The sequence below is a fragment of the Opisthocomus hoazin genome, chromosome 9 (assembly GCF_030867145.1).
Source record: "Opisthocomus hoazin isolate bOpiHoa1 chromosome 9, bOpiHoa1.hap1, whole genome shotgun sequence".
In the NCBI taxonomy this organism is placed as follows: Eukaryota; Metazoa; Chordata; class Aves; order Opisthocomiformes; family Opisthocomidae; genus Opisthocomus; species Opisthocomus hoazin.
In genome coordinates, this window is record NC_134422.1 from 9,088,435 (window position 1) to 9,098,750 (window position 10,316).

Here is a 10,316-nt window from a genome sequence, read left to right on the forward strand (position 1 = left end):
AGGTGGTTCTCCTCAAGGTGTTCCATTGGTGGTGTCAGGCTGAATTGAGTGAACAAGTACTGAAGAGAAAGTGTCTGCTCATGAGTTTAACATCACTGGGCTTCAGACTTCTATATGCACTAATGCCAACACGCTTCACTACTTTACATTTGCTTGAATGAAGACCTTGCATCTGCTGCAGCAGTGCTTGTTACACAGCTTGTGTAGCCACGAACTGATTTACATCAACAGGAGGTTCTGGTTTTCAGTTGCCGCTGGTGAACTGGTAGCTTCTTAAAATAACTGTTCAGACAGTAAAGAGTCTTCTCAGAAGTTATAAAATGAGCTGAACTTTAGTTTTAGACACATCAATTGTCTCCATTTGAATTTCCATCTTCTGAGGTCAGATAACAAAAATAACAAAGTTAGTAATCCCATGCTCATGCTTTCAAATAATCCAGAGTAGCAGGGGATGAAAATGTACTTCCCCCCTCCTGTGTCTCACCCTAGGGGGAATGCGTTTAATGCACTCTTTCGTTTTAGTTTCAAACCATAGCACTGAAGGCTCCCAAGGTAACCCCTGGAAACATTTAATTAGATGGTGTGTATATGGATTAGGAAACCTTTAAATTACAATGCAAAACGCCAGAACAGTTTTTGCAGCTATAATCAAGAGAGAGGCCCAGTACAGTGATCCGTTCCAATACCAAATCTAAGAACAGTGGGTTCACAAAGTGATTTTTATTAACTAGACACGCTCATGTGACACTTCCAGCTCACGATAAAAGAGAAACATTAGAAAGCTGTTATTAAGCAGTCTCCTCACATTCAGTGGTTATCACTGTACCTCAGCAGCCCAAGTATATAATGAACAAAAGATGCCCAAACCAGGATAATCAGCACCTGTTTCTATGCATTATTTATGCACTCCTGTTTCAGAAAAATCACCTCAAACCTTGCGCAACTTCAAGCCCTGTAGTCCCAGTCATCTTTCCTTATGTTTGATAACTCACATTTGTTCTGCTCAGACAAGCTTTCTATTATTACCCAATTTCTTTCACTTAATTTTACTTTATAAAAGTGTGAACAAAGATTACATATGCATGACTGAATTGTGGAAATGAAGCTAATTAAAATTTGCTGCTTACCATCAAAAGGGAAAAAGGGAGAGAGAGAGCAGAAGAGAGAGAAGGCCCAATAGGATTAGATCTCCTCCTTTTTTCCACACCAATTATGCAATGCAGAACACAATTTTGCAGTTTTCAATATTATCTTTAGAACATACACAAACTTTATTAACTTTCTAATAAAGAGCTGGTGCCACAAAGGGGATAGAAAGGAAAGAGACAATTGTGGATACTCATAGACTGAGACCATTAAAAAAAAATCTTACATAGGTTACTGGACTAGATAAATCAGCGGTGAGTGTTCCAGAGATAGGTATAAAATCCCTATCATGGATGATTATAAAAAATATATCTTCCTGGAGGGAGACATTTCTCCCCAACTATTTGTGTTTACTGCCTCTTTGTGGCATGGAGGCTGAGAGCTCGTAGTCTTTACCCTGGTGGATATGATACCAGTTTATAAACTTATGATTTGTCTAACGGTCTAATTTTAGGGATTTTGTTAAATTTTCCTCAGTATCTTGTAGCAGTGAGTACCACAAGTTAATTTTTTTGTTGTTGCCTTTCCCTTAGCAGTTTTGAAAGTGAATGTGGCCTGTGTAGTTGTACCTGGGACAACGCTCCAGGGAGTCCCTCCTGACCTTATTTGTTGCAATTGCACACCATGACTTCAGCCCCCAGCACTGAACAGAAGTTGAGAGCATTAAGGATAGAGATCACCATATTTCTTTCTAAAATCAGCACACATGGATGCCGCACGCTGCAGCCAATCACTCGTCAGCCCCTAGGTAAGAAAACAGAGCATCCTGAAGATGCAGATTACATGGGCACAGGGTAGCATCTGGCTCTGCGTGTGACTTGCTCGGCCACAGTCATCCTCACCTGAAAGCTTGCAGCAATGCAGTTGTTGGTAAGAGACAGGTAGTGGGAGCCAGAGAAACACTGAGATGGAGCACGGATGGTTGCACTGTAGTATATAGGGTGATTTTTCACTTTCAGGGATAAGAAAACTGCTGTGATCATCCGCCCCAGTTTGTTATCCCACAAAGCATACAAGGTTCCCTGAAGGGCTGTTTGCTTTCTTGCCTGGTGCTTGGATAACACCCTGGTGAAAGGCGTTTTGGGGCAGAAGTAGGCAGAGCTTTGTCACCCATCCTTTAGGTCATTGCACAAAGATCACCTTCTGCACCTTGTGTAGTGGACCATCTAGCACCCTGCCATGCCCATGGACCACTGGCTGAGCTGAAGGGCAGGAGGGCTGCAGGGCACTCAGTCCTTGGCCAGCAGCCATCTCATTACAGCTAAGGCCCCCAAACTCCTGATGAGGTTGGGCTCCCGAAAGTGGCAGTTAGCGCAAGTTGTAGCTGGAATGAATCTTGGAAGAACAAACTCATTTGACAGATGCTGTTGCATTTTAGGTAGATGGATTGTAGATTAACCTTTTCCTGTGTGCAGAGGTATCGTGTTGCTGCCGCCTTACAAAAGCACTTTCTTCCCCAGCTGCGTTGTGCCAGCAGATGGATTGGCTCAGGGTACCAAATCTGCAGAATCACTCTGTGGTTATTTCTCAATCACCGTATAGCTCGGGAGCCAGGGTGCTCTGACTGGCAGACAGTCATTGCCACACTTGCGTTATCTCCACAGAATTATTTCTCGATAGCTGTGTTGAGAATATGCAAATCCACTCTAATTGGCTACACTAATCACACTGCTCTGACTGGTTTCTGTTCTCAAACTGTTCAAGCTACTTGACAGGAACAAAGAAAATACCTCGGTTTCTTGCTTCCTTTAGCTGAAAAACTCTAAAACTTAAATGAAAAAGGAGAGCTATCTCAAAAGCAAAGAAAATGAGGCTGTGAAAAGGATTAACTTTTTTTTCAGATAAAAACACATTGACTTTTTTTTCTTGCCAGTCTTTACCGTTCCCCATCTCAGCAAACCTCTTGTCCCTAGAATAGCTGTGATACCTTTGTCTTGCCAATATTTGTTTAGAGAAAGTGAATCCCGGGCTTGTTCAATTCTCTTTGAAACACAAGGTAAACAACATGAGATTGCTGTTCTGCAGAAGGCAGCTACTCTGATCTGCACAGGCAGAGGGGAAAGTGCTGTGGGAATAAAAGGAAGAAACAACACGGACAAAAGTGAATTGTCCAAATGATTTTAAATGTTTTAAGAAATCAATTTGCGTGAGATGGGTCATGTGGGCTTTTAAAATTATTTTGCATTAAAAATTTAAATAATTAAAGCCTGCATTCAGATAACAAAGTTTCTTTCTGTTTTCTGAAATCTAACAAGCCTCTTCTTTACTGTTAAGATCCCTTTGCATTCTTCTGGTGAGTTATTCTTGAATTATATTTTTCTTCTTTGGAAGATTACGATGATAGTTAATAATATAAATAAGTACAAGTAATTTGTGAAATTTATTTCTTCTTAATTTCCCCTACAGTTTGGTTTTGGGCAACATAGTCTAACAACCATGCTGCTGTTAACTGCTTGGCTCCTTTTCTTCTGGGAACATGAAAGACTGGGTTATGCAATCTGGGCAATGGATGTGCTGTGTAACATGCATATCCATAATGCATTCTAATCTAATTAAATTACCTCTAGAAAGGTGACATATGGAAAGCTGCCATCTTTTATTTAACAATGTGCAGTATTACCTGCTGTAATGCCATGTTCTTGGAATATCATGTTGTGAGTGTTTGCTTATCTGGAGGATATAGAGGGGGATTTCAAATGTGCTTCCAGGATACACAGTAAAAAGCGATCTCTGCTCCAAATCATTCTGTCTAAATAAATAGATGAAAGCACTTCACAACTTCCAGTGTATTTTACAAATTGTCAAGCAACATGAGAAGAAACTGGGGACAATGAGACTAAACGGTTTATCCAAGATACAGAAAATCTGGGCAACACCTGAGCCTCCTCACCGTTACACTGGATTTCAGCTTACTTCCTCACCTGACCTGCAGCATACAGACTACAGAGCAAGAAATGCACTTACACAGCTCTTCACTAGTTGCTCTGGTGGTTTTAACTGATGTTAATTTGTAATAATTAAAACACATTTACAGCACCAAAACATAATTATTACATTTCGTCATATCTGGAATTGATGAACAATACACCACCTGCTTTCTGATCACCTTGGTAAGCTAAAGACACCAAAGCTGTTCAAAGCCTCCGCTCAATTGCAGCGTTGTCTGAAGATAACCAAATGCACTGGAAGGTCTGTGGACTGCTGTGCTTAGGCGGGAGTGCACTTTGCCTGGCAAGGAAGTGAAAGCGTTAATTTTCCACTCTTCCAGTGAGGAAAGAGATGCACTTCTCGCTGTCCCTTGACACTGCAGGAGCTGTGAGGAGGCCAGAAAAAGGCCGGCAGCTGTGGCCCCAAATGGAGAGACACTGAGTAGACAGGCTGGGAAAAACAAGTAGCAGGTCTCCTCCTGAAACGAGATGGTCCTTTTTGCATCCTTTTGGAATGAGGCACCAAAGGAAATGAGTTTATTTATATCCCTGGCCTGACAAAGGAGCTGTAACTTAAAAACAAAATGAACGCACATGCTAAGCCCGGGTCTCAATAATCTTGAGTCGACCATATTGAATGCATTTCCTGAAATATCCATTCAGACTCCCCTTTGTCTGAAGCACCATGGCACCAAAGCACATCTGGTCCAAGAAATCACCGCTGTGAGCCTTGGGGCACAATCTCCAGCACACTGAATCAAATCTCATTTTTCTCTGTATAACTTCTATACTGCCTTGTCCGAATAGATGTTTATGGCTTCAAAATACAATTCGAAGCTCCTGTTTAAGAGCATACTTAGTTCCTTGTGCCATATTTTTAAGCTGTCAAGTAAACACTCCCATGCAGTGTACTTCTCCAACCCATCTTTTCACAGAGGTTCATACTTTTGGATGTTGTTATGCTATTGCCCTAGAAAAAACTTCAGATTCCTTTCTCTCAGTGTAGCTAGTTGCTTAAAGTTACAAGATAGAAAGAATGTCCATAAAAATGCATCTTCTCACAGCCTGAATTCTCCATAATTTTTGTTACGAATCTGCAAGGTCAATAATCTATGGAAATTGCTGTCACATGCAGGTACCAAAACACTGCAGTTCAGAGTACACACTCTTCTCTTTTTTTGCTAACAAAGCAACTGAGAATCTTCTAAAAACTGTTGATGATACACTCTTGGTCTCCTGAAAAATCTCTTTATAGCAATATTAAGCTTTACTACTGCAAGGAGAAGCAAAAAAATACCTCCTGGCTTCCTTCTTGTGCTTGCCATCTCATCACCATCAGGACTTGCGCTCATGTGCCCAGCTGAGCTATTACAGAATCATTTTGCCTCTCTTCAAAACTCAGCTGATGAGGTTTAGCCTGAAGCAAGCTAATGACAGCTTTTTGACCTGCTTCTAAGGAGTCCTAACAGCATGTCACCACAGCAAGGGCACTTCTGTCGCCCTGTTCTTTCTCATTTAGAACACATACGTGATACCAAGGCTCAAAATGTCCAACTTCTTACTTGAAGGAACTTGTCTTTTACCATCATATAGTTCCTTCCCTTGAAGGAACTTCAACAAATTCAATTTTAAATAGCTTGTAAAAAAAGGCAGAGTGCTTCACCTGTTGCTGCAATGGTACAGCTACCTCTGGGTGGAGCAGGACAGTTAACATTACATAGCAGTTTGTGGGTGTAGGGGATGCCACATCTGGGGTTCTAAGTAAAACATGTAAAATCTGTCAGAGCTGAAATTTGGCCAGAATGCAGGGCTTCAGTTCTTGTTGTCAGGGAAAACACGAGTTGAATTTCAGGAGTTTTGGCTCCAGGATATGCCATCACCACAGACTCTGTGCACATTGAACCTTCAGTCACTGCCCAGCTGAACCACCAGACTCCAGTTACTGACCCAGGATGTTCTCATGCTGGTGCGTATCACCAGGGCTTCTTGGGGCAGGTGTTTTGTGCTGCCTGGGGCAAGTGTTCTGTGTGGCTGCATGCTGGGCTGTTCCTCCACCCCGTCACACAGTGGCCAGGGAAATCTGAGAAAGCTTTGGAGGACAAGCTGCGCTTGAATGATTTAGGCTGCAGTCTTGCTCCAGGTCGGCAGCCTGCCATCTTGAGCTAGCAGCAGCACACTGGGTCTGATGCAATGTCCCATGCACACCAGTCACAGCAAAAGCATTGCCATGCATGTGACTGGGGAAGTGAGCCTGGAGAGCCTTGAATCACAGCCTGAGGACAGGGGAGATGGCATGGAGATCCAGAGCAGCCCTGGAAGGAGACCCTGGCTGGGGAGTGACAAGCAGTGAAGGCTCAGCAAGGCTCACTGCCCCATGTCAAGACATTGTGGGCACAGCAGAACTGCTCCCCACCAGTCCCCAGCAGCTCTGTGTGCCTCCTACCCTCCACTTACACTGCGCAATGAATTAACTCTGTGGCCGTGGCGGAGGGCTGCATTTTTCCTTCACTGCATTTATGTGTCATTGAAATGCAGAAGCAAATATTAACAGTATAATGGGACTATTTGGCAATTTAGTACTATACTGGTAAATGTAAGTCAAGCAAAGAAAATATAGAACAAACAAATGTGAAAGTGAGCTGATGTAAATTTAAAGCACACACTTTACCTAGGAGTTCACGTCTGTGTTGCTTGCAAAGCTGATCTCTGATGTCCCTGGACAGTGCGTGTGTGAGGGTTCCTCATTTGCTTTGGGCATGCAGTTAGGCTTGCTTTATCTGTGCAACTTCCTTTACTTCTGAAATTCTTCTACTAGATATTGACATAGGAAGTGGCTGGTTACTGTCCTACAGATCCAAATCCTGAAACTGAACATGGAAATAAATAGGAAATGGGATCCCAAACGACTTTTTCAATGGTGTTTTCACCTGTGTTTATGTGGTACCATATTCTGTCCAAGTGGTTGTTAATGTACAAACAGGACCACTCATTAGTACACATATATGATCAATAAATTGTTGTGACTTCCCATACCAGGTAAGTAGAGCTCTTCTGTTTTGGAAAAATACAGAACTCCTTCGTGTGGAGCAAACCAACTGCTATTATATAATTTTTGAAGCATGAATTATATAAAATTCATGTGAAAATATTTTAGTTATCACTTTTTTCTCTTCACTCTCTGAATCTCTAATTCTCTCCCCCTCATTCCCTCCCCTCTTGACAATAGTTTCTATCTTTGTTCCTTGGCATACTATTCCTACTAAGAAAATACGTGCTTTAAACAGCTGTAAATGCCAACCTGCTGCCACAAGGCCCGCTCTGACATCTGACACTGTCACCCCAGGATTGCCTGATATCGGTGAAGATCTTCCTTGGTGGAACCAAGACCTGATTGATGCCATCCTAAAGAAGATGTGTAAAATATGCCTGCAGCCCCAGGAGTACCTATTTCTTTCTGTTGACAAAAAGGGCTCCTAGCGCAAATAACAGCTGTAATATCTACACTGTAGAGACAGCATGTAAAGGGTAGTGAGACAAATCCAATCTTTGTATATATATTAGCTGATATATCCCACATGTTTTGTGAATGTTACTTTGATTGCCCAACTGTTGGGTGACTTTTCTTTGTTATTGTAGCTTCCAGTCTTAACTTCGCTTTGACTTAAGAGCTATCAGGAAGAATCATTGCATGCAGAAAAAAGCTAGCGATACAGACTGCTCAAGAGTCATTAGTTTTACAGGACATCCATTCAAATAGATAAAAGACTTGGCTCTAGGCCGAAGGAAATAATTCTTCCAGGATGGACTTTGCCTCGTTTGCTCCTAAACATTTGATAAGGAGTATCTGAAGACACTATCCTAGAAAGATAGTCTCTCCAGATATTATCTCCAGATGCTACCCGAAAAGAAGGAACTGGAATTTGTAAAAATACAAAGTTTTAACTCAGATTTGTATACGATCTAGAGGAAAAAAAAAACTGTCAATGAAGAGAGAAACCTGGAACTGCAAAATATCAGTAAAAATCCTAAAAGGGTGCTAAGGCAGGAAGGTCTCCTGGGAAGTGTTTTGTGTGTAGGTTGTTACAAGTTTTAGAGTCAGTCTTGGGTTTTGACTACATGTAAACTAAATTTTAAAACACATTTGAAAAATCTGTGTGAGACTTGCACATAGGTCTCCAAATCAATGATTGACTCAGGGACTTTGCAGCTACAGTCAGGACTTCAAACAAACCGCACTCCAATTTTTGGCACCCATCTCAAAAGAAATGCTTGGTAGAGAATCTGTACCGAAGCCTATGCTTGGAGAGACAGAGCCTAAGACCACTTTCTCACACAGAAACCCTGAAGTGACTAGGATAGTGCAGTTTCGTGAACACCCTCCTCTCCTAGCTGAGGTATATGTACACACAAGTTTGTAAAGGAAAGGAAATAACCAGTGAGCAAATCAAGAAGCTCAGTGAGTGCTGGAGAATAATTGCTATCTTCCATTTTAGACCACGCTCAACAGACTTCCAGTAAGAGACTCCTACATGCTGAGGTTTCTCTCCTGTTTTGGGCTCTGCCTGGTATTTGTGTCCTGAAATGGCAAAGTCTCATATTACCAACACTGAGGTCAAGCCTGACTGCAGGAGTTGTAGAAAGCCCCAGACTGGAAGCTGCTGCTCTAGAAGTTATGTAGTGCTACAGTAAAAATAAATGTCAGTGTTAAATGTAAGTACTTTGTGTCTTTAACGCCACTATGGGATGAATCCAGTGAGAAGGAGCTGAGGAAGCACTAAATGTGGTCAAAACAGCCATTTCCTTTTGTTAAGTGAAAATACAAGCTCTTTTATTTGCTCACTTTGCTGTTATTGACTGAGATAATTTGCCTCCCACACTGAAACATTTTGGAATATAGTATCACGCTTGTACCCTTTCTGTGAATGTGCTGTGTAAAGCACCATTGTTTCATTTCCACTTTGATTGCAGCATCGCTCATGGAGACTGCCGTTTCCAAGGCATTGCATCTCTTACTTTCAAGCTGTGAGAAATGACAGCTCCAGCTTCTCAAACTGAGGGGAGGCATTTCCTTCCCAGGGGACTTGGGATGTGTCCCTGAGAAATGCTCCTCTCCACGCTGCCCACCAGAAACGTAGGACATGACTCCCAGGCACAGAGGGATTTATGTCTTCCCTGAGTAGGTGGCCGTAAAGCTCTTCCCCCTTTCTCCTGAGACATGTTATGGGGTGTATGGAGGGGTCAGCTCTAGTTTTAAATGCTGGGAGGAAGTGAGGGAAAAAAGCCTTGCCCCTGGAGTGCCGTACTGACATGGCTGCATTATTTTTCATGGTGGATCTGGCTCATTTAGTGCAAAGTTAAGGGTTTATGTTAAGAGCACTAACAGGGCCATGAGCTGACCAGGAGTGACAGATCCATTTGGTACCAGTTCAAGCAGCTGAAGGCACATCTGTCTGTGCAAGGCCTTCTGTCTGACGAAGGCTGCACCTGCTCCACAGCCAAGAGGTGGCCATTGCACAAGACGGCAGTGTTTATCTCAGGAGGGAGGTTATCAAAAATCCAGATGGATAACTTCCAAATATTCTAACCTTCCAAATTATTTTAAAGTATTCTAACCTTTGGGAACAAGTTATTTTGGATGTCTACAAATATCGGAGGTCTAGCAAGTCATTGCTCTTTTTTTCAAAAGTCATAAGCTTTTTGAGACCATTTATGTCTCTGCTATGTTACAAATTGCTTAAAAATTGTTTTTGACAGGTTAAACTGCTAGTGAGCATAAAAGAAAATAATCCAAAGATCATAAGCTGAGCAGTTCGGTGATTCTCTAACACATTACAGTACTGGAAATCCTAATGCAGCACAAAAGATGGGAATCCCATAGACCAAGCTTAGACATAACAGAGGTTAAAAACGAAGATTACTCACTAACCCTATAGCACCCATAGGAAACCAAAACTCTTCCACAGAATTTTAAATTTGCAGCATTAAAAAATAACTGCATTAGAATGCCATGATTTGTGTTACCAGACTATGGAAACACTGTAATTCCTTTTTATCTCCTACGAGATCCTTCCCGTAAGGATTTCTCTAAATTATACCTCCTGCCCTTCAGTGTTGTGGATTAATAATGCTTCACTAATGAGGATTAAATAGCTCAAGAATTCTGTGATTTGTGCAAAAGGCAACACTGTAAGGCAGGATTTGTATTCAAAACCAAGAACTTTGTTCAATTTTCAAAAACCTAGA